Raw genomic sequence first — 23,523 nt, forward strand, 5'->3', positions numbered from 1 at the left:
TTGACACTAATACACTCCTGTGTTTTAAGGCTTTGAGTGAGAGACTATCTATTTCTTCGAACTTTCCCTTCAAGCAGTCGGTGTTTCCACTGCCCTCTCTCACTCCAGCCCTTTTCTTGATCACTCGTTAACTCTAGAACCCAAAACCAGTTTGGATCCCAAGTAATAACAGAAGGGATAGACTTGATCTTTGTTTACCCCTCTTTGCCAATTTCCCCTCTTCTACCAAGGACCGGGTCCTTTGCCTTTTTTTTTATTTCAATGACTTTCCTTTTACTCTGTTTAGCCCGAGCTCCTGCTTTGCCCCAAGTGTTGTGTGAAATTGTGGCTCTTTCTGCATAAATGCTCTATTTCACATCGTAATTAGCACGGACTGTAATAGATTCACCAAAAGCCCATGTCCAAAGATATGACATCTCAAGATCTGTCTTTTTCTGCTTTACCTTCTCCTGAATCGGCTTATTTCTTCCAAGCTCAGCGATGAGATTTGCCTTGGCCTTTTCAAGTTCTTTCTCAATCCTAAGATGAATCTCACTGATCAGTGTTTCAGTCTAGGAGAAATGTTTATTAGCTTCTTCATCTGATGAGTGTTGAAGGTATTTTCTCTGATCTCTCCTCTAACTTAATTACTTGGATTTATTTGGGACAGAGTTTCACCAGTTCTATTTTGCTTGAAACCATCTGTCCAGCCAGAAAATATGCAAATTGAGAGATTGGCAAGAGATATCAGCCTCTTCTGAGAGTAGCAGTTCAGATCCTTTTGAGTATCAGCAAAAATCACGTTTTTGTCAGGATTCTGGTCTTCCCTTTTTACTTCTTCATTGCCATTTTTAGCGACAGAGCTTACCTTGAGAGTAAATGTAGATTGAAGTTCATTGTCAATACTCATCATAGATATGTCATCTTGTTTATCTTTATACGTGGTGAATAAGTCTTTTCTAGTTGCTATGACCTGCTTCACAAGATTATCAGCATCATTTCTTCTGTGGGCATTCTTGACAGGGACCTGGTTCCATGCAGCTTTATCTTCATTGTGATTTTTATAAAGCCTTTGACTATGAGGAGTGCATTCCTCCGAGAGATGTTCAAGCTTTCTGCACTTATGACAACAATTATTTCTTTGTAATTCCTGCTGGATCTTCCTTTGTTAGAGATTACATTATTTTTTCGAGCCATATTTTGGAATCTTTGAGTGAGAGACTCTATGTCGATGTCGTCACTTTCTGAGCTATCTAACTTTGACTCTCCTTTCTCAAGATCTTGAATAGGCTCACTGTCCTTCATTTCTATAACCTCTCGCACTCTTGCCCTCCACCACTTATAATATCCTCGATTGAGTCTTGGTGCTCTTGTGCTAGATTCTTCCTTCTCTAGGTTTGGTGAACTGGCCATAAGAGGATCCTTTCTAGGTATTACCTTTTTAGAAAGTCCCTGCTCTGATACCATTTGATAGAACCTACGGGTTCACCATTGCCTAGTTCACAGCCTGAGAGTTTTACCCAAAACAACCTAGGGGACTTGGTCCCTGAACTGTTCTCCCAAGTAATAATGAAAGGTAAATGAGGCAAGATATTTACGTGGAAAACTCCTTACTCAAGGGATTAAAAATGACGACCTATCCTAGTAGGATTTCCAACTTCACTAGACTAAGAAAAGTGTGAAATTACAAGTTTTTGTCCTCGAAATTAGTTCCTAATTCTACCCCTCACAACACCTCTGTTGTAGGTGAATCTAGACCACTAATCTCCCTTCACAAACAACTTCGTAACCTTTACTCCTTTTACTCCTCTAGGCTGAGAGACTAATACACCTAGAATATAGTACAATCCTAGTATACCACTCAAGGGCACCTCTTGAGAATTCAAACCACAGCGACTAACTCTAGCCAAAATGTTAACACACTATTTGAAAACAAGGATCAAGAAAATACCTACAAACAGCCCTTCTCAAAGGAACGTAGGTTTACAATTTATAGAACAGAGAAACAAAGACTCAACAACCTAAGGACTTAAAGCATCTTCAATTCAGGGATCTGGTCCTTTGTCTTGTTGAGGCTTGTTCTTGAGAGCACCTTGATAAGGGTGGCGGCTGCACTTGAGAAAAATATATCTTTTGGATTTGCAAGTGTTAGGTCAAACTAATCCCCACATGTTGTATATATATAAGACCAATGTAGAGAGCATGTGAGAAACATGTGACCAAGGATAGTGACTTCTCAAGGGTCCTTAGTTTCCATCATACATACAGTTGTGTTGCTGCAGTTCTGCCGGAACAGTGCAGCAGCTTTACAGGTGTTAAGTACCATGCAAATACTCTCATAGGACCTGATGGAGGACCTGGTCCTTGGATCGTTTGTCAATTATCAAAACTATGAAATGCTATAGCTCATCATTTTCACTTCCTCCCTTTAATTATACTATTTTCTGGCGATTTCTTATTACTCTTGCTTTATCTAGATTTATTTGTAGTGCAAAAGTACTGATTAGGAGCTCCCTTTTAAACTAAGAATTGACTGCCCCATGCCTCCATTATTTTCATTCTATTCTATATAAAACATTTCTTATTATGAGTTTCTCGGGACTCGACGATATTATACTGACCTAATCATATAGCTTATGGACGTGAGAATAATTTTAATTCATGTCGTATATTGTCGATTTTAGGAAAAATAGTTCCCTATCAAGAATATATATATATATATATATATATATATATATATATATATATATATATATATATATATATATATATATATATATATATATATATATATATATATATATATTCAGAGCTTGACATTTCTCTGAACTCATATAACTCATGGAACTGAGCTCTGCACTTTATCATTATTATGAGCCTAGCTAGTTACCTCTAGGGGTGGGCGTTCGGTTCTTCGGTTCAGTTTTCTCATACTTCGGTTTAGCTATTTCGGTTTCGGTGTTTTGAAAGTGAACACCAAACACCGAACCAAACTAATTCGGTTCGGTTATTTCGGTTTCGGTTTTTTGAAGTTTGGTTCGGTTCGGTTTCGGTTTTTTCAATTCGGTGTTTTCAATTCAGGCTTTCAGCGGCAGCAGCAGATGCGCAGTTTCAGCAGCAGCAGCAGACAGTTTTCAATTTTCAGTTCAGCAATTTTCAGTTTTCAATTCAGCAGCTCAGCAGTACAGCATTTGTCAGCAGTTTTCAGCAGCAATTCAGCATTTTTCAGCAGTTTTCAGCAGCAATTCAGCATTTTTCAGCAGTTTCAGCAGCAGTATTTTTCAACAGTTCAACAGTAACATAATGTGAACCTGAAGCCTTTACGGTGACCAGCAACAAACAATATCATCTGTATTAGGTATGCTGCCAGTTGAATCGACAACACTTAATTTAGTTTCATCCGCCATCTACGAAAATTAAAGAGAAAATATAAGGCATTGTATTTGTAGGCGAGCACGTTAAAAACCAAAACCTCAACGAAAAATAAGTAAATAACAGCACAACCACCAGCCACCAGGTATGATAAAAGTCTTTTTCTTTTTTCCATATACATAGAGATCTCAAACAACTACTCATTTAATTACAACAAGTTCACAACCACCACATATCATGTTACAACAATCAAAACAGTAGCAAGAAATTCACATCAACTAGTGAAAGAACAAATGAAGTCGATTAGGAGAAGTGTGAGAGAGAAATACTTACTCCGTCGCCGCCGGAACTTGGAAGAGAAGTCGCCGCTGAGATTGGAAGATATATAGATTTCATGCATCTAGCTTCCAGATTCTCTTTGGTCAAATCAGTTCTTTCTTAAATCGACTCTTTTCATAAAAGTTGGTGAGCAGATATATAAAGCTTGTACATATTTCTCGAACATGGAATGTGTTAACCTATGATCTAGCTAAATTCTCTATTGTCCTCTTATCTAGTGTTTATTGGAATTATGCTTTTCCAGATTGGATTGTAAATAATGCCTATGAACGTTTGACATGGAAGTAATACACTGAAGCAATATAATTTACTGGAAAAAAAATCCTATGCGGGGTCCAATTCGGAAGCTGGAGAAGTAGTTGCTATGTTAAATTAAATTATATGTCAATACTCAATACTGAATCCTAAAACATGAATAAATAAACTGAAAATGGTCATACTTATCTTTGAAAGCAATAAGAATCATAACTAATTTAGATAAGGTGTCAGCATTTTTAACAACAGCAGTAGTAGTTTTCAGTTTTCAATTCAGTTTTCAGATCTCAAACAACTACTCATTTAATTACAACAAATTCACAACCACCACATATCATGTTACAACAATCAAAACAGTAGCAAGAAGCTCACATCAACTAGTGAAAGAACAGATGAAGTCGATTAGGAGAAGTGTGAGAGAGAGAAATACTTACTCTGTCGCCGTCGGAACTTGGAAGAGAAGTCGCTGCCGAGCTTGGAAGAGCAGTCGCCGCCGCCGAGCTTGGAAGAGCAAACTTTGAGCTCTGAAGCTTTTTTTTTTTTTTTTTGCAGTGAACCAAGCTCTGAAGCTTTGAGAAATGAGAAGTGAAATTAGGGATTGATACATTGATACGTTATGTCTGATTGATACAAAAGATGAAAAGAATGACGTGGGCTTGGGTTATTTTCGTTTGGGCTTAAATTAAATAGGGCATGGGCTTGGACTATTAATAATTTTGGGCTAAGACATAATATTTCGGTTTAAACCGAAAACCTGAAAACCCGAATACTAAACCCCGAACACCGAACCGAATCCCGAATTTTTTGAAAAGTGAAACCGAACCCGAACCGAAAACCCGAACACCGAAAAACCGAATTAATTCGGTTCGGTCCGGTTTTTCGGGTTTCGGTATTTATGCCCAGCCCTAGTTACCTCTCTAAGCTTATTTGATGAATTATGACCTACTCTTGTAGCTCATCATTTTTATAATTGGTTGCTCATGTAACTATATTATGAGCTATACACTTAGGTCCCTACATACCCTTAATTCCATGATATTTGTGCTCTTAAAAATTGAAATTTTGGATACACTATATTTATCAGAAAAGGGCCTAAAATGCCCTCGAACTATGGAATTTGGTACAAAAATGTCCTCTGTTTATCTTTGCGCTCTAAAATGTCCCTGCCGTCAATCTATTGGGCCTAAACTGCCCTTATTTTTAACGACATGGCATTTTTGGCCCAATAGATGGACGGAGCGCAATATTGTACCAAATCCCATAGTTCAGGGGCATTTTAGGCCCTTTTCCGAAAAAATGATTAAATTTTTTATAATTTATTACGTGGCACATTTTAATTGGTTAGTTTAAAATTAACCTAAACTAATTATATAGTCAAACCTCTTTATAACAGCATGGTTGGGTCCGAAATTTTTCAGCTGTTATTGAGAATGGCTGTTATACACCTATAACAGCATTGACATTTAAATAATACTTTGCTGTTATAGGCAAAAAAGATGCATAAAATCTAATTTTCATTTTTAATTGTCAAATTGTATGCTTAATCACACTTTGTATAATGAAGGGAAATCATTTAATGATGAAAATATATATATTCATATGATATTTTTGTCATAAATAGTGTATTAAATGATCAAAATTTCTACTCTTATTATTGGTAATCATAGATATTCTATTTTTATAAAGATGGTTAATTATTATATTACCAAAAAAAGAAGATAGCTATTATATGAGGGGTAATTTTACAAAGAGCGTACTGCTATAAAGTTGCATGTTACTGTTATAGGTGAAATGTTGTTATAGAGAAGTAAAATATAACATAAAAAATCTGTTCCGAAAAATCTTAGCTATTATAGAGAGGTGTTGTTATATGCGGGTGTCGTTATAGAGAGGTCTGACTGCATCCTGGTACAAAATCTGGATCCACCTAACCCGCCCTAACTTAAAATGGTTATTATAGAACAATCCGTCCCTTCCAGTGAGCCACCATTGATCTCCACCGTCCTTTCCTCTATTGAAACAACCCAAAACCTCCATTAAAATCACCACCGTAACACTGCTAATCCAAACAGCCCATCAAGCCACCATTAACTAGCTAATATTCTTGGCTAGTGGTTCTATGTAGACAAATAATCTAATCTTTTAAAAGAACGGATTGTTAATTGAACTGCATGGATAGCTATCTCATGCAGTTATGAAGTGTAATATTTTTTAAAATGAATATTTCCGGATAATCATTTCCGCCACATGAACATTCCTATTAATTTCCCTTATATAGTTACTGAGTTTCAAGTGAAATTAAGGGAAATCAATTTTGCCACATAAACATTCCCATTAATTTTCTTTATATAGGTACTGGGTTTCAAGTGAAACTAAGGGTAATCATTTTTGTCACATCAACATTCCCATTAATTTTCCTTATATTGTTACTTGGTTCAAATGAAATTAAGGGTAATTAAAACCACCACCGTAACACTGTCAAGAATATTGACTATTTAATGGTGGCTCGATGGGCCGTTTGGATGAGCATTGTTACAGTGGTGATTTTAATGGAGGTTTTCGGTTGTTTCAATAGAGGAAAAGATAGTGGAGATTAATGGTGGCCCGCCGACAGGGATGGATGTTGCTACGGTCACCATTTTAAGTCAGGGAGGGTTAGGTGGATCCGAATTTTGTGTTGGGATAAAATTAGTGTAGGTTAATTTTAAAACTAACCAATTAAAACGTGCCATGTAATAAATAAAAAAATTAATTATTTTTTCAAAAAAGGGCCTAAAATGCCCCTGAACTATGGGATTTGGTACAATATTGCATTTCGTCCATCTATTAAGCCAAAAATGCCCCTGCTGTTAAAAATAAGAGCAATTTAAGCCCAATAGGTTGACGGTAGGGGCATTTTAGAGCGCAAAGGTAAACAGAGGGTATTTTTGTACCAAATCCCATAGTTTGAGGGCATTTTAGGCCCTTTTCCGTATATTTATTAAAAATAATTTCATAATGGTTTCTATTGTTAAAAAGATTGATCCAAAATTAAAGTGATCGGTTAGGGTTTAAAATAGAATTGGGTTAAGGCAACTCATAAAGTATGAGTTATTATTTGTAAACATCTAGATGAAATTTCGAATTTAGTGATGGACTAAAGTAATACACAAAAATTATGTGCATCTACAAATATGATTCCCCAAATCAAATGTAGGGTTTCTTTTTTGATATCCTATTATTGAAAAAGTTGAGACGCCTACGTCTTGTTTTGGAAGACTAGTAACTGCAACATCAGAGAATCTTCGCGGCACTCGTGGATATATCAAATTATGGAAAATAATTGAAAATTCTTGTAGCTTGCAACGTGTCAAAAACATTGTCCTTATAGATATTTCACCTTACATAGGTGTATCCCTCAAGATTCAATAAGCTCTTCTACTAAAAAAAAACTAGGAGCAAGAACTAACAAGGATCTATCTTGAAAGAAAATTTTGCTTAAGGAATGAAAGTATTTTCTCTATTATTAGTCACTTTCACAAAAGAAAAGGATGTTTGAATATATAGGTGAAAGGAAATTATCAGGTTATAATGGATAAGTAAATATTGTCATAATTCTGATAACAACTAGTAACGACTAGAAATAAAGGCTAATTTATATGATATTATGACACATTAACTTTTGGTAGATTAATGTGGACATTTCCTCCACACTAATATCAAAAGGATGAATTTTGATATTTTCTTGATCAATGAGAACTCTTTCTTTTTGAGATATCATACTCATTTTTTTTTCTAACACGATTCAGGTACATTGCCGCTTCTAGATTTATTTTCTCGATGATTTAACATAATAGGTCTTGGGAACAATGCTGAATTTCATCTTAAAGTTTGGTTTTATCAAATAGTATCAGAGCAAATATTTTTGTGAGCTTACTAGAAATCCTACTGGGTTCATAGTATGGAGCTCGTTCCATACTAAGTAGGCACAAGAAAGCTTCCCTCCTCAATTCTCAATAGAGTTGGATGGGGGATTAAAAAGGAAAACAAAAATAGTGTTTTAAAATGAAAGTAAATAAGGAACATTACTAAAAGATGAAAGCAACATTTCTTGTAAATTACTAGAATTAACTTCGTTTGCAACATATTTCTTTGCTAACATGGGGGATGGAATTAAAAGGGACTTTTGAGTTATTTATTTAAGGATTTAGGACACAAGTTTTAAAAATTGGGTAAAAGGGACGCTATTATAATTAGGTATTAACTGGGGGGTTATGCTCATTTAAAAAAAAACATTTGTATACACCCCAAAGTTTTTCTATTTACAAAAAAGCCCAACATATAAAAGGGTTTTTTGGCCAAAAGGGCAACAAAAAATCCCATTTATTCAGGTCATTCCAACATAGACAATGAATGAACCAGCCTCACATTCATCTTCATCTTATTCTTCTTTTTTATTCTTAGCACATTCCAGTCTTCCAAATGCCTTGCTCTCTTCAGACTAGGGTTAGATTTATCTTCATTGAACAAAAATGAAATCTGCATTTGCCTTCTTCTTCATCACTGAATCAAAGATTTTAAAATTTGTGTTACTTCTCTGTTCTTGATAGTAATTTATTAATACATTGTTTGGGCATTTTCTTCAAAGGGGATAAACAGTTCATCTCAGTGATTTAAGGTAATAATTTAACGTTCTTCATCGTTTTCTAAATTAAACATTCTGTTCTTCTGGATTGTTAATAAACAATGTGTAGTTGCTTATAAACAACTGCATGTTGTTTATAACGGATAGTTGTTTATAAACAACTGCATGGTGTTTACACAAAGGACCTGCATTGCACATGGTGTTTACATAAACATCATATATTTTTTAAAATATCCATGTAGTGTTTACACTAAACAACTGCACATCCTAATGTATTTAAATATTCATATGTAGTTTAAACAACGGCATGGTATTTATACTAAGAGTTTGCACTGCACATGCAGGATCCATGTAAACAACCAGACTTTGTTTAAATCACCACATGTTGTTTACACTACGAACCGGCATATAAATTCTCTATGTATAAATACTGTACTGACTATAATATTGTCACAAATTCTAATATGTATCTTTGTAATATCCGCAGGCGTGTGACAATTAATGGGGGACAAAATACTATTAGCAGTTGATCTACATGGTGAATGGATAGAGACCGATGAGCGTTATAGTTGAAAGACGAAGGGTGGTCTTATAGTACCGATACTAGTGAGGAGGGATGTTACGTATGATGAGTTTTTTGATATCGTCATTACTAGGTGTAAGCTATACTGTGCGCCGAAGGATCTCTCAATCACTTACATGCTCAGCATTGTTGCAATGGAAAAAGCACATTTTTCTGAACTAAAGGATGATGATGATGATTTGTTCACTTATTTAGCTGATGTTGACAAAGATAGTCATCGTTGGCCCATTTTAAGGGTAAATGTGGTTGAAATTGGACCGATAGAAGTTCCAGAATCTAAAGAAGCAGATGGAATGTACCTTGGACTTGCTAGCAATGTAGTAGGGCAAGAAGAAGCTGGATTTTTTTTTTGGATTTGATTACAATACAACGGGGATAGAAGCCACTTCAAAGTTTCCAGAATTTGATTACAATACTGTAGGGGTAGAGGGGCAGAAGAAGATACAGATTCTCCTATTAATCCGAGTAATACACAGGAAGTTGAGGGCTTAACGCAATGTAGCCACAGTCGTGAAGACGGCACAGGATTTTTCTCGGGTCTAACTTTCAAGAAGAAGCAAGAATTGAAAATCCCATTGAACCTTGCTGCCGTGCAGAATAATTTTAGTTTTGAGCATGTAAAGAACACACAAAAAAAAATCTACAATGTCAAATGTGTAGATAAGAGTTGCAAGTGGTGACTATGAGCTATGAAGTTTGAGGGTACCGATAGGTTTCGTATTACCATATAATATGCACACATGTGGAGTACAACATCTTACAAGCCATCATCGACACGCAACCACTGAAGTCGTTACTAAACACATTGAAAATAAGTTTATCGAGAGGAACAGTCTATCTACAAGAGAAATTAAGGAAACAATTCGTGTAGAATTAGGATGCAAGATTAGTTACTGGAAGTATCTGGTGGATAGTTATATTGCAAAATCTTTGACAAGAGGAACACCAGAACACAGATATGAAATAGATAAGTACCGTCATATGATTCATGTTACAAATGAAGGAAGCAAAATAGATATAACGACCCGTTTTGTTGTTACCGTGATTATCCAATTTTTTCCCTGTTGACCCGTTTCTGAGTCTCGTTAGAACCATTTGGACCCGAGAAGATAATAGTCATGGCTTCCTAGGCGCCATTTTGAGTATTGGAACACCCTTTAGGAATGTGACTTTAAGCGAAAACAGTTTGACCTAGAGTTGACTTGGTCAACGAAACTTCTGTTGGGAAATCCGAGGCTACGGGTGAGTTCGTAGCGTGTTTTTATGTATATCTACTTATTTTATTTGTGTGTTTTGGGTCTCGGATGATAATCGAGTTTCGAACTTGATTTTACGAAAGTTAGGAATCTGTTTCTGGTGTCCAGGTTACTGGTGTCCGCCGCAGTGGCACCGTTAGGGCGGGGAGGTGACCACTGCAGCGGCATTGCGAAGGGTTAAAGCTAGACCACTATAGCGGTCTTAGCACCGCCGGTGCGGTACCGCGGGCGGCACGATGGCCGCTGTAGCGGCATAACTGCACCAGAATAGTTGGGGGCTCTTGGTGGGTTGCAATGTGGTTGGGCATTATAAGCTGGGTAGGGGACATGAGGGGCATGTACAAAGCTTTGAGGGTTTCTGGGGTATGGGCAAGATGACTCTCCTCGCCGGTAGTAAGGTGTGATATTAGATATGTCCTCCTTCTTCTTCTTAATTCCGCTGATGGAACCTAACTGTATGGCTTTGCTTGCGGCTTGCAGCGCAGCCATTGATTGAATCTTTCCGAACTTAATTCCTTCTTCCAAAAAGTCTCCCATTTTGACCAAATCGGCAAACTTTTGGCCCATTGATCCCATCATCTTTTCAAAGTAGATGCCTTCCTGAGCACGAATGAAATACTTGCTGAGCTCGCTTTCGTCCAATGGGGGCATAACTCGGCCGGCCTCAATTCTCCAACGTCTTGCGTAATCCTGGAATGATTCAGTCGCCTTCTTTTGTACGTTGCTCAGAGAAAACCTGTCTGGTGTGATCTCAGTGTTGAACCCGAAGCGAGTCATGAAATCCCCAGTCATATCCTGCCAGTCGCTCCATTTGCAAGGATCTTGGCGAGTATACCAAGTGAGCGCCTCTCTTGACAAACTTCTGATAAACAACTTCATTCTCAAATTCTCGTTCCTTCCTACTCCTACTAACTTGTCGCAGTAGGCCCTCAAATGAGTATGAGGATCATCGGTCCCATCAAAAACATCAAACTTAGGAGGTTTGTACCCTACTGGCATGCCAATATCTGGGTGTATGCATAGATCATCATAATCCAAACTCTCACTTCCCCGAGTGACTCGCATGCTCCTCATTTCTTTCCTTAGACTGTGCAGTTGGCTAATGATTGATTCGTCTTCTCCTATCTTGGCATCTCTCTCCGTTTATGCATACTGATCCACCTCAAACGGGACCCTGACTGTGACAGGAGCGGTAAAGGTTGGAGCCCCAGCTGCATATACCGGTGGCACATGTTGCTCGTGGGAAGTGTCAACGTGTGCCCCTGGTATGTTCTGCACGGTGGGGTAAGTAGGTACGGTAGCTGTTTGGGTTGGTAGTGGGTTTTGTGAAATATGGGTGTAATCGGGGATGTAAGGGGTTTGTTTAGGCAGATTTGGTACATTCGCCGGAGTAACTGGAGGTAGGTTGGAACAAGAAAAGGGTACTGGAGGTGGGCGTATGGATGGAGGGAAGTGTTCTGGAATAGGCGAATCCAAGGATGGAAAGTGAGGTAGGTTTGGGAAAGCAGTCACAGTGAGATGAGTCAGGTCCCGAACTTGGCGCAACTCTCCTCTTAGTTCGTCAAGTTGTAGCTTTAGCAAAGTGATCTCTTCTTCATCGTTCAGATTAATCCTCTCCCTTGAGCTCCCTGGATTTTCATTCGTTATGGCAAGGTTAGCCGTTGGATTGACTTCGTTGGTGATAGTCATTTTTCCCTTAGACCTCAAATTGTAGTGTGAATCGGCCAGTTTGAAGATCAACACAAATCAACCTCTATTGGGGGGATAAAACCAAAATAAAGACAATTGGAAATCAAGAAGGTTAGTCCGGGAAGCTTTAGAAAGAGTAGAGTAACACGTTTAATCACATAATTACGTCAAGTCAACGTGCAAACAAGCGTGTCCTAATTGTGGAGCCTCTTTTTACCAGAGGTAAGCCTACGTTACACACAAGTTGATGATGATAATCCTTTTTTGACACATTCTGTGATTTTTTAGAACAAACATAACTTCCATTCCAACAAAAGGTAGCTCGAGAGCTTACAAAGGTAGGCCTATGGCAGCCTGAAATGATAAAACACAAAGGGGATGGCCATAAAGGCATACAAAAGGAATGGGTTGATGGAAATTTGAAATGAAAATGCAAAGGGTGGCCACGAGGGCGTACAAAGGGATTGGGCCATACGGCACACTTTTGGAATGTAAAGAAAACAAAAAGCGGGAAAGAAAATAGTCTAAGGCCATGTCGGGCCGTCATTGTCATCCCCATCATATGCTGGATCATAATCGGGCCCTGGGTCATACTCAGGTTCTTCCTCTGGGTCGGTCTCTATTTCCCACCCTGCCTCTGGATCATACTCAGGTCCCTCCTCTATACCATGTACTGTAGGTCTGTACTCGGACTGCACCTCCAGTTCCTCCTCGGAATATCCTGCTGGAGTATACTCAGGTGATTTCTCCGGCTCTACCTCCATTACAAGATTATGCGCTAATTCCCACTCTGGATCTTCTCCCGGATCCTCTTCTATTGGTTCATCTGGCTCTGCCGGATCTTCTTGGGGATCCTCTTCCATCTCTTCTTCCGGCTCCACCGGATCTTCCTCTTCTACCAGTTGTATCATATGGTTTACTGAACCCGGAACTACCTGCCTGTACATGTCATTATTGACGTTCATGAAAGGCAATATCTCAACTATAAGCCAAGCGGCTACATCATCGTCTGTGAGCCCATCGAATCCGTCCTCGGTTGGCAAAAGTGCCAAGCCTCCCACATTATACCAGGCGTAATACTCGGGTATGCACCAACTCTCGTCACCCATACCAATTGTGATCATGTTCAGCCATTCTCTTTGTAGAATTCTCACTCGTGCTACTAGAACCACCCTATCATAATTATCTTCATACAGTGCCATATGGGACCAGACTGGGACATCTTGTGTAACTCCAAACTGCCTCAGGACTCTGAGAGGCGCATATGGTTGAATCCCGTCCAACCCGATCAACTCAATGAAGTACAGATTTGCAGTTCTTACCAAAGGTCTCCCTGACAGCCAGGGGTATTTCCACTTAATAGCATCTCCCGTGAGCTGAACCAAGAATGCGCGCCACTCCTCCTTTCCTATAGGTTTAGGCCAATACCTCATTCTTTCCTTGTGGCTCTGAATTCTGCTATGAATGTCTATGTAGTAATCTATGATGGGGAGGCGAGTATAAAAGTGTTTCATGGCCCATAACTGTAGCAAGAGATTACACCCTTCGAAAAAGTTATGCCCTCTTGAACAAGCCGATAGAGCTCGGAGCATCTCCGCGAGGATCATAGGGACCAATGCCAATTCATCCGGTCCCGAGAAGATATTCATAACAAGTGGCAAAAGGTTAATATTGATTCGGTAGGCTCTCTTTGGGAAGACCAAGACTCCCAACAAGGCTATGGCGAAGACTCGTGGCCGCATTTTCTCCCACTTTCCGCGGTCACACGCAAACTCATCCCGATATCGATCAAAGCTTTCTCGGTGCCCAAATCTCTGAAAAAGAAAGTCAAACTTCACTCGATCATTTTCCACGGTTCCTCAAGACCGGGTCGACATTAAATCCCAAAATGCACAAGAATCTCTCTCCCGATATGAAGGATGGTAACACCGGCATTCTTCCCTCAAATGGTAAGTCGATGAATTCACAAACTTCCTCCAAAGTAGGGGTTATCTCAAAATCCAGAAAATTGAAGGTTACACTGGCGGGATTCCAAAATTCTATCAGCAGCTTGGTGAGAGTTTTGTTAGCTTGGATACCCATTAGTGACATTAGCGACCCCAGATGTTGTCGGATTTCCTCTCCGTGTGCCACTTTTATGTTCCTCCACCAAGTTTGCAGGTCGTGGGGAGATGAGACTATCATTTGGATATTTGGTAGGTTTTGGTTAATTTTCATCTGAAAAAGAAGGTTAAAGGTTATGATAAGTATTGTTTGTTAAAAAAAATCATCTTGTGCCTCTTAAGGATCATTTCATCAATTCACATAAAGGGTTATGTCATTCAGGTTTGGAACCTTTGACAAAGGGTGGATTCCTAATTTGCAGTGACAATACTTTGGATTGTCCTGCCTAAGGAGTGTGCAGCATGACTTATTTTTTTCTAGAATAAGATTTTTCCTAAGAATTTCGGATTGGGACTGAATGTCTGCGAGAAGGTACGTAGTAAACTACCGTACCGACTCTGAAACTAGAGAATCCAACAAAAGGGTGGAGGCTTGTAAGACAACACTTCGCGTGAACCGCAGTGTGTGTAAGTGTACGACCAAAGACTCGATAGAAAGTGCAATGACATTATAAGGAAAGCAGTAACAAATAGTGTTCTCTCAAACAAATAAGGAGCACAAGTTTGGCTTTGGCTTGTGTCCTTTCAAATATAGCAATGTAGCACCTCAAAAATAACAGGTGACAAGATATAAATAAATAAACAAACATCCCTCAAGTATTACTTCTTAAACTAAGCCTATTAAAGTCAAAACCTAAGGTAAGATCCCAGCAGAGTCGCCATTCTATTATGCCCTATTTTTAACGGACTAAAACTAGTTCACAACTTATGACTATGTTTCCTCTGGTTTTTCAAATTTTCAGAGTCATCATCTAATTTTAGAAAATATTAGGAAACCATTTATAAAAATGTAAACTCCATTTTTTAGTCTTTGAAACCTGTAAGATTCTAGGTAAGGGTTTTATTTACCCCGAGGGGAAGGTGTTAAGCATCCCTCAGAGTCTATCCGAAGACAGTCTTTAAACTTAGCTTAATCAACACTAGATGGGGATTATTTAATTATTTATTATCTTATTATTACCTATTTTTTAAAGAATTGCGGAAAAGAAACTACTCTCTCAAAACTATTTGTGTAAAAAGGAGGGTTTTAAAGTAATTATAGCTATGTGAGTAAATGCATATTTTATAAAGGAAGCCGTTAATGGTAATGCATGCATGAGGGAAATATATATGACATTCATTTTATATAAGAATAGTATGTATAAATACAGAATAAGGAGATGTATATTTTTTATAAGAAAATAAGATGTATATGTGATATATAAAAAATTAGACAGTATATGTGATATTTATGTATATGAAAATGGTACATGTGTATGTTTATTGTAGAGGCAGTAGTTATTATACATGAGATGTAAACATATACGTATATATTCACGATGTATTTTTTGTATACAATAGTATAAAATGAGAGGATTAGGAATGCATATTTTTTAGAAAAAATAATGTATATGTGCAATATTTATATCTCATGGAACACGGTATATAATGGTTCAAAAATAGTTATTTTGTGATATGAAAAGGCCAAAGTCATAGATGGACCCCTGAACTTGTCCTGATTTTCCATCTAGACCCCCCAACTGAAACGTTGACTATCTGAACCCCTGAATATAAGATAAAATGAGTCATTTGAACCCCTCGTGCCAGCTGGGCACACGCGTGAAGCTCACTTGCTGTGACATGGAAAAATAGACCAGTGACATGGAGCCATGTCATGTTACCGTTTTTTTATTTTTTTTTAAATAAGTCATGTCAACAAAAACAATTAATTTTAACAAAAACTCTATTTTAAAATCTATTTAAATAATTAAAAAACCCAACCCATCCTCTCTGATAGCCCACCTTAACACCGACACTGCCGCCACTGCCTCCTCCGTCGCCGTCGCCGCTTTCTTTTTTTAAATTTTTAATCATTAAAAATTAATTTTAATAAAAACTTTATTTTAAAATCTATTTAAATAATTAAGAAAATTTGAAAAACCCAACCCATCCTCTCCGATAGCCCACTTCACCGCCGCCACCGCCGCCACTGGCACCACCGCTTCAAAATCTATTTAAATAGCGTTCTTGTTAAAATTAATTTTTAATGATTAAAATTTAAAAAAAAAAAGAAAGCGGCGGCAGTGAAGTGGTCTATCGGAGAGGATGGATTGGGTTTTTCAATTTTTTTAATTATTTAAATAGATTTTAAAATAGAATTTTTGTTAAAATTAATTTTTAATGATTAAAATTTCAAAAAAAGAAACAAATTGATCTCTCACGCTCTGTTTAAAGCAGTGAGCTTCACGCGAGTGCCAGCTGGCACGAGGGGGTTCAAATGACACAATTTATCTTATGTTTGGGAGTTCAGATGGTGAACGTTTCAGTTGGGGGGTCTAGATGGAAAATCAAGACAAGTTCAGGAGTCCATCTATGACTTTGGCCATATGAAAATAATATATATGTATACACATGATGAAAAGATGATTAAAGAAACTACTAAAAATAAGATAGTATATATATATATATATATGTGTGTATATAAAATGGAATATTTACCTTATAGCTCTCGTAAAATAGCTTGAGCCACTATACTCAGGCCCTAATATAATTTCCTCATTTAAACTTAATACATTAGCATTAAATATAAAATGATTACCCATAAAATATGCATCTTACCCTTTGAAACCCCTATTTAAATCGCTCATTTTGTTAAAATGGAATTAAAAAGAAACGTTGGTTAACTTTAAAGAAAGAAAAAAAAAATTCAGCCTTATCTTATTGGATAGCAAAAACTTTACAACCTGTGAAATATGCGAAGTTAAAGGGACGTTTGCCACTTCTTTATCCTAAGCTATTCTTAAGCCAAGATTTATGTCTAAGGAAAAGTGACCCACTGACAAAGCTCGGGCATTCACGAGTTCACAGACAAGCATGACACAAAATACTACAAATATAAACTCATAAAAGAGGTTAGTCTAAGGGTGCAAATAACATATAATAATACAAAAGATATAGAATTTTAAGAGAGGAAGAGGGACGGGGACGCTAGACACGAACAAAGGCAGCTAGACACGAGCAAAGGAGACTGCTACTAGCTTTCTCTGATCTGGACAGAACCCAGAGTTTCCCATAACTCCAAATGCTCCCAAGATTGCACATAAATAAATAAAAATAAAAATAAAAGAATTAGAAACATCTCGATAGTAAATACCAAAACTTAATTGAACATCCTATAATCTGGAAGGAAACGTACAGTTGCAGCACTTGGAAACAAATACTTCTAAAAGAAACAGACTGATTAAATTAATCTTCAAATAAACTAAGCTACTCGTGAGATTCCTTTAAATTTGAAACATGGGACTGTAACTTTAATTCATCACTCACGTCATGTAGTAAACAAATTTAGATCCCCCGATGGCACCTAAATTAGAATAAGTCCTACTTGTGTGGTTTAGTAAGATAAGGCAAGATTATCAAGTTATACTACTTCAAAAGGAAAGGAATACCATCAAATGCTAGCGGGGAATTTTTTTTAAAAAAAAAAAAAAAGTTCATCATATTCTGTAAACATTTTTAACTAAACAAAATTCTTGACAACCTTTGGAACCTCAACAAATCTCAACGATAGTTTTAACATACTATGCTATCAACCCACTTAAGACACGCAAAGGGAACAAGGAAACAGTCACTAGATTCATGCACATGTCCCTATTTTAGTCACACGAATAGGTGAAGAGAAGTAGAATAGGTGAAGAGAAGTAACAAGTTCATCTCCTTAAGGTCATATTGAGAACCTTACTAGTACAAACCCTCTTTTACCTGGCTAGAAAATCTTCCACACAAATTAAAAAAAAAAATCCTAGATCATCTAAATGTGCAGCTAAAGTACCTAACAGGAGAACAAGACATAACCACATATCTTCTCAAGAAATTAAATATCAATTCAATTTTTTACATGAGCACATTCAAAACCGATTTTAGACAAAAGATACAGTTCACCTAGACAAGATTTCTAAAACAATCCTATTCTCCAAAACAAGTAAGTCAACACATTAATCATACCAGCAACTCGAATATAACAGCCCCATTCCCCTTTTTAATGCAAGTTTTAAGTGTTCCAAAATCTTAAAAATTAAGACATTTAAGCTCAAATTAGAGGAACATGTTCTTGATTTTAAGTATCAACAATCAGACCCAAAAGAGGTACACCAGCAACCAAACTATACGTATGATTTTTAAAACTTAAATACAATTAGGTAGGTTAGTGGATGGTGAAGCTAACAGTGACAGCAACTAACTAAAATGAGAGGAAGTCATGAAGCTCCTTATAGCATGATAAAGATGTGGGAAACAGATTTCAATATTGATTTATTGTGTTCAACAAAACACCTGACAAGTTTAAAGTATTTTTGAACATGTCTCAAGATTTAATCATGTTATGGCATGGAACCTCATACAAACGGTGACTTTTCAAGATTTAACACCTAAAACTCATATCAAAACTCGAAAGGGATTTTAACGGGACAAATCCAAGTTCAACAGATGCTCGAACAAGACAGTGAATTCCTTATTGTCTTCAAACAGGGATTAGCTACAGATCATGATTAAAAGAGAACTCCTTACCAAGATTAAAGCACAGTGGGGACTTGATTAAATCTTAACAGAACCTCATTCAAACCATTTCAAATAACAACTTCAACTGGCAGCATACTATTAACCAAGCTACAAGCTAATAGTCAGAAAAGACACCTTTAACTACTAAGGGGAAACACAAATTTATTCATGCTCTTCTCATAAATCTTTAAACTCAAAGCGATCGCATTGCTAACTACATAATCAGAAACAGAAGCAAATATCAAATGTAACACAGGAACTCAAACATTAAACTAACTTAAGCAAGCTGATAACAAGAACGAAAGTTTTTATACTAATGACTCCATTTATCCACTTATCAACTAATCTTACGTCATTCAAATTAAGACACTGAACTCTTTTAAACAATGACTATATATATATATAGACTTTTAGACAAAGAGATGGGTTATATTTGTCACAAAGAAATGATAACCAAGATGTGGAAATATTCAGCAAAAACACTTATAATAACTTTGTAATTTAAACATAAAGATTCACATCAATCTTATGACTCCAGATACACTAAGAGGTGACTACCACACAAAGAGGTCAAGTTGCGTTTACCAAAACAGATTCATGCAATTCGTTAGGGGACATATCATTCAAGTCGTTCAACTAAAGGATCCTATTTTTATTAGCGTGACACATGATTGTATCTTAACAGAGAGGAGGACTACTTTTGAGAAACGGAACTTAAGCCGCAAGGCTTGTGAAAGCCAGTAAACACAAAGGTCAAGCTCACAATATGCTCGGAGAATTAAGTAGATTTATCCAATCCAACCTAAATTAATATATACTGATTCTTGGTAATATTATGGCAATAATGATGCAAACAGCCCCTCGAAACAAAATGAATATCAATGCTCATATAGTCGACTAGGTAATTAACAATTCATAACAGCAGTTAATCTTCCTTAACCATTTTTATGCAACAAATTAGAACAAACAAGGCAGAAATTGGGTTCAAGCCCACAGAATCAAACGAGCAGCCACCACCATTGTCCAAACACATTTCAGTCCGTTAATCCAAACAACGAGAAATACTTGAATGTCTACATTTCCACTTCTAGTAAATTAAAGACGAAGAGAAGACGAGTGTGATTACCTTCTTCGTGACAGCGAACTGAGGCTACTGCAGTTGTCGAATCTCCGAATCAGCTCGGAGTGGTCCTTGCTCAGCCAAGAACCGAAGGAGGAGATTTTGACAACCAAAAAATAAAAACTTAAGTTAGGAATAGTATTTTCTGAAAATTCCAACTTAGTTTTCAGTTGTGAAAATGTTTGTTTATGAGGTGATTTTCAACACTTGCACTTGTTAATTTAAAGGGGATTTTCTACACTTGAAACTTGTTTTAAACACAGCCAAGGGGGCTGTATTTATAGGCTGAGATTAGGGGCACTCAACAGCTTCCTTCAGAAGCTTTGAGTTTGAATTTCAAACAAAGAAAGATGAGGGAAACTTCTGAGGAAAAAAAATGATGAAGAGGGAGTTAATTTCGCACCTTTTGCAGGGGTGATGTGAAGGGATGAGTCCTTTGGAGTAGTCTGAGTCAATTTGTGCCTATACCCATCGAATTGAAGACAAAGCAAGCTTCAACCCGAAGGATCTTCGAATTTCCCCTTTTACATACATCAACAGAGCTATGACAGCTCTCAAACGCAGAGAAAAAGGTGATAGACAGAGGTAATATGAGGCAGCGGCGTCGGTGGAGGTGTTTAACCGGCAGTCCTAACGGTGTGGCGGCGGTGAAGTGACGTGATGGGAGAGGGGTGGAGGTGAACGTTGGGGCTGCTGATTTTTGTTGGGGTCCGTTAGGTTTGGTTAGGGAGAAGTTAGGGGTTTTAGTTGGAGGCGTTGGGCTCGGGTCGGGTCAGTGGGGAATTGGGCTAGGAATGTTTTGGGCTACTGATTTTGGTTTAGGTATAATAAGAATTGGCCCAAATTGTTAGTAGATGATTTGATTTCCTAATCCCTTTTTACTTCAATCAATTAATTAAAATATGCTTCTTTGTCCTAATTAATTCTCAAATATATACACCTATATAAATTACAATACAAGTAATTTAATATACATATTTAGTTTTAAAAAAAATAGAGGAAAAGATGATTAATACAATAATAAGTGGGATTAAAGGAAAAATGTCAATGCCAATATTGATATACGAATATCAACATTATTTTTCCGAGTGATTTTAATTTTTAAAAAAATGATGTTTAGTCATTTATAATTATAAAATATGATATATTTTTTTTTGGTAATTTCTAAGAAACGATAAAAAATGTCCTTAACTTTAGAGAAATATATCTCTAAAAATAACGTAATAATTAGTGAAAATATTTCAAACTCATTTTTTGGGAATTTTCACGACTGAGAAGCATAGTGAAATTAATTAAACAAAAAAGGAGGGTCAAAATTGGATGTCAACAGTAAGCAACCGTTTTTTTACTAGAAAATCACTGGTTGCTTACCTACTTTTTATGAGATATGAATTTTTAGCATAAACAACCAAAGATTTCCTATAAAATCATGTATTTGTTTTTGTAAACAACAACTGAATGTTTAAGCAACCATTGAAACTGTTAAACAACATCATGTCGTGTTAGTAAACAACCATATATAAACATCATAAAAAAGATGGCCAATATAGCAAGAAATTTTTGATATGTCCATAGCATATTATAAATTATCCATAAATAGACATCATACTTCCACATCAATAAATAGTCCAACAAAAAGAAACACCACAAATTTTTCAACATACACTATCCCAACAAACACATCCCTAGTTTATGATTCCGCTCTTTACTTGTCCTTCAAATCTAAGAAGGCTCTCTCTCTTATCAATGTCAAGAGGCTTTTAAATATCAGGCAGTAAATTTTTCACACTTGCACTCTTCTTCGTGTTCTATGCACCAGCAGTAAATGAAGTTCTTATGTTTTGGAATTCCTTAACAACCTCCTAGGCTCGAGTTTTTTATTCAAAGTAGATAATTCTGCTACAAATTTTTTGATAGACTCTCTCACTTCTTTGAACTCCTTCTCCATTTTAGAAATGTTTGGTTCCAATTGTCTTTGTTTCTCCGCACAAGTAACATATTCACATGAGCACTTCACATTTGAAGGACAATCACAAAAATATCCTCTACCAACACCTCTTTCACTATACTGACCACCAAAATTATAGTCGACCGAACTACAACAATTTTGTCATCATAATTTATTAAATGGATCCGCCGGTTCATTTCATCACCCACGCCTCTTGGAGTGCTTATTTCCATACCCCACCCCTTGGTGGGCTCATTTCCTCATCCCCGCTCCTTACTGGGATTCTGTCCTCACCACCAACCTCCCTAGTTCCTACTTCACCTGTTGTGATAGTTGTCACCCCAACCAATTCTGCTTTTAACATATCAATTTTTTCGTCGGCTTTCTCACTGGAAAATAGCTCAAGGTCTTTCATGTATTTTTCCTTCCTATCTGCATTTGTAGGAAACAGGAAAGGGTGCACTACCTGTTACTGCTCACTTTACGCGGGTGCATAAAAGTTACTAAGAGGTTGTTAGTGCTCTAATTGAAGGAAAATTAGGAAAATGAGGTAAAAGGGGTTTATTTAAACAAGAGAAAAATCCTTTTTAGACTAGAGTTCGAGGTAAGGGTTCTGTTGATCTCCTTGGGAAGATTTTAAGCACCCTAGTATTAAGGATCTGTATAATACGGTTGACCTACGAGCTTCAATGTGTGATTAATGTGATTATTTGCTTAAAATGTTTACTTTATCGCAAAATGTCATACTTATCATAAATTCAAATTTTCGGCAAAATGTCCCCTTAGGAAAGGGGGTTTTTGGTTTCAAAAATCCGTATAAGTGTTCAACTCTCTTCATTTTCGGACCAAGACACACTCGGGATTTCTCCCAAGTAGAGTCACTACTATTTTGTCTTAATGATATGAGTTTAGTTCTTATAGGTTTTTATTATATAAGAAAGTAAGTGGAGTAGTCTCCTTTTTATAATATAAATATATAAAGGGTTTTGTTGAGTCCATTTATTAATCCATTGAAGCTGATAATCAACTATATTTCACTTTCCAAAGCCATCTTATTCTCAAAATTGGTCCAAGTATAATTCTTCTTGTTTTATCTCTTTAAGTTTGGGCCTTTGGCCCAAAATGCCCTTTCTTTTTCTGAAAATTATCCTAAGTCCAAACAAGTTGTAAAGAGATCCATTTTTACTTAGTAAAAAATCTGAATTTGATTCTACGTCATGCTCCAAGTTTACCCATCTCAATTTTAAGTGAGCCTTATATCCAAGTCAATTTTTAGGTCCAATTCCAGCCCAATTGAATACCAAGGCCCAAAGGGGGCAAAACTATTATATGTTTGGTTTAAAACAGTCCATCAACGGGCTTAAAGCCCAAAAATTAATTTTTTATCCCGGTCATTTCATATCCAAATTTCACGGAAAAAAAAAAGGGGAGACGCCCAAAAATCACAAAATAGTTTCATTTAATTCCCATTGTCTTAATCCGTATCATCAAACCATTTTTAAATTTGAAGAAAACTTACGCAAAGTTAAAAACCAGTTTCATGCATGTATAGAATTAAGCGAATTTCAAAATTATTTGGGCGACTTCCTAATAATATTAACATTTTCCTAAGTTCTAACATTCACAAAGGGTTTCAATATTATACAACATCTTTACAAAT

Source organism: Lycium barbarum, chromosome 11 (assembly GCF_019175385.1).
Source record: "Lycium barbarum isolate Lr01 chromosome 11, ASM1917538v2, whole genome shotgun sequence".
Lineage (NCBI taxonomy): Eukaryota > Viridiplantae > Streptophyta > Magnoliopsida > Solanales > Solanaceae > Lycium > Lycium barbarum.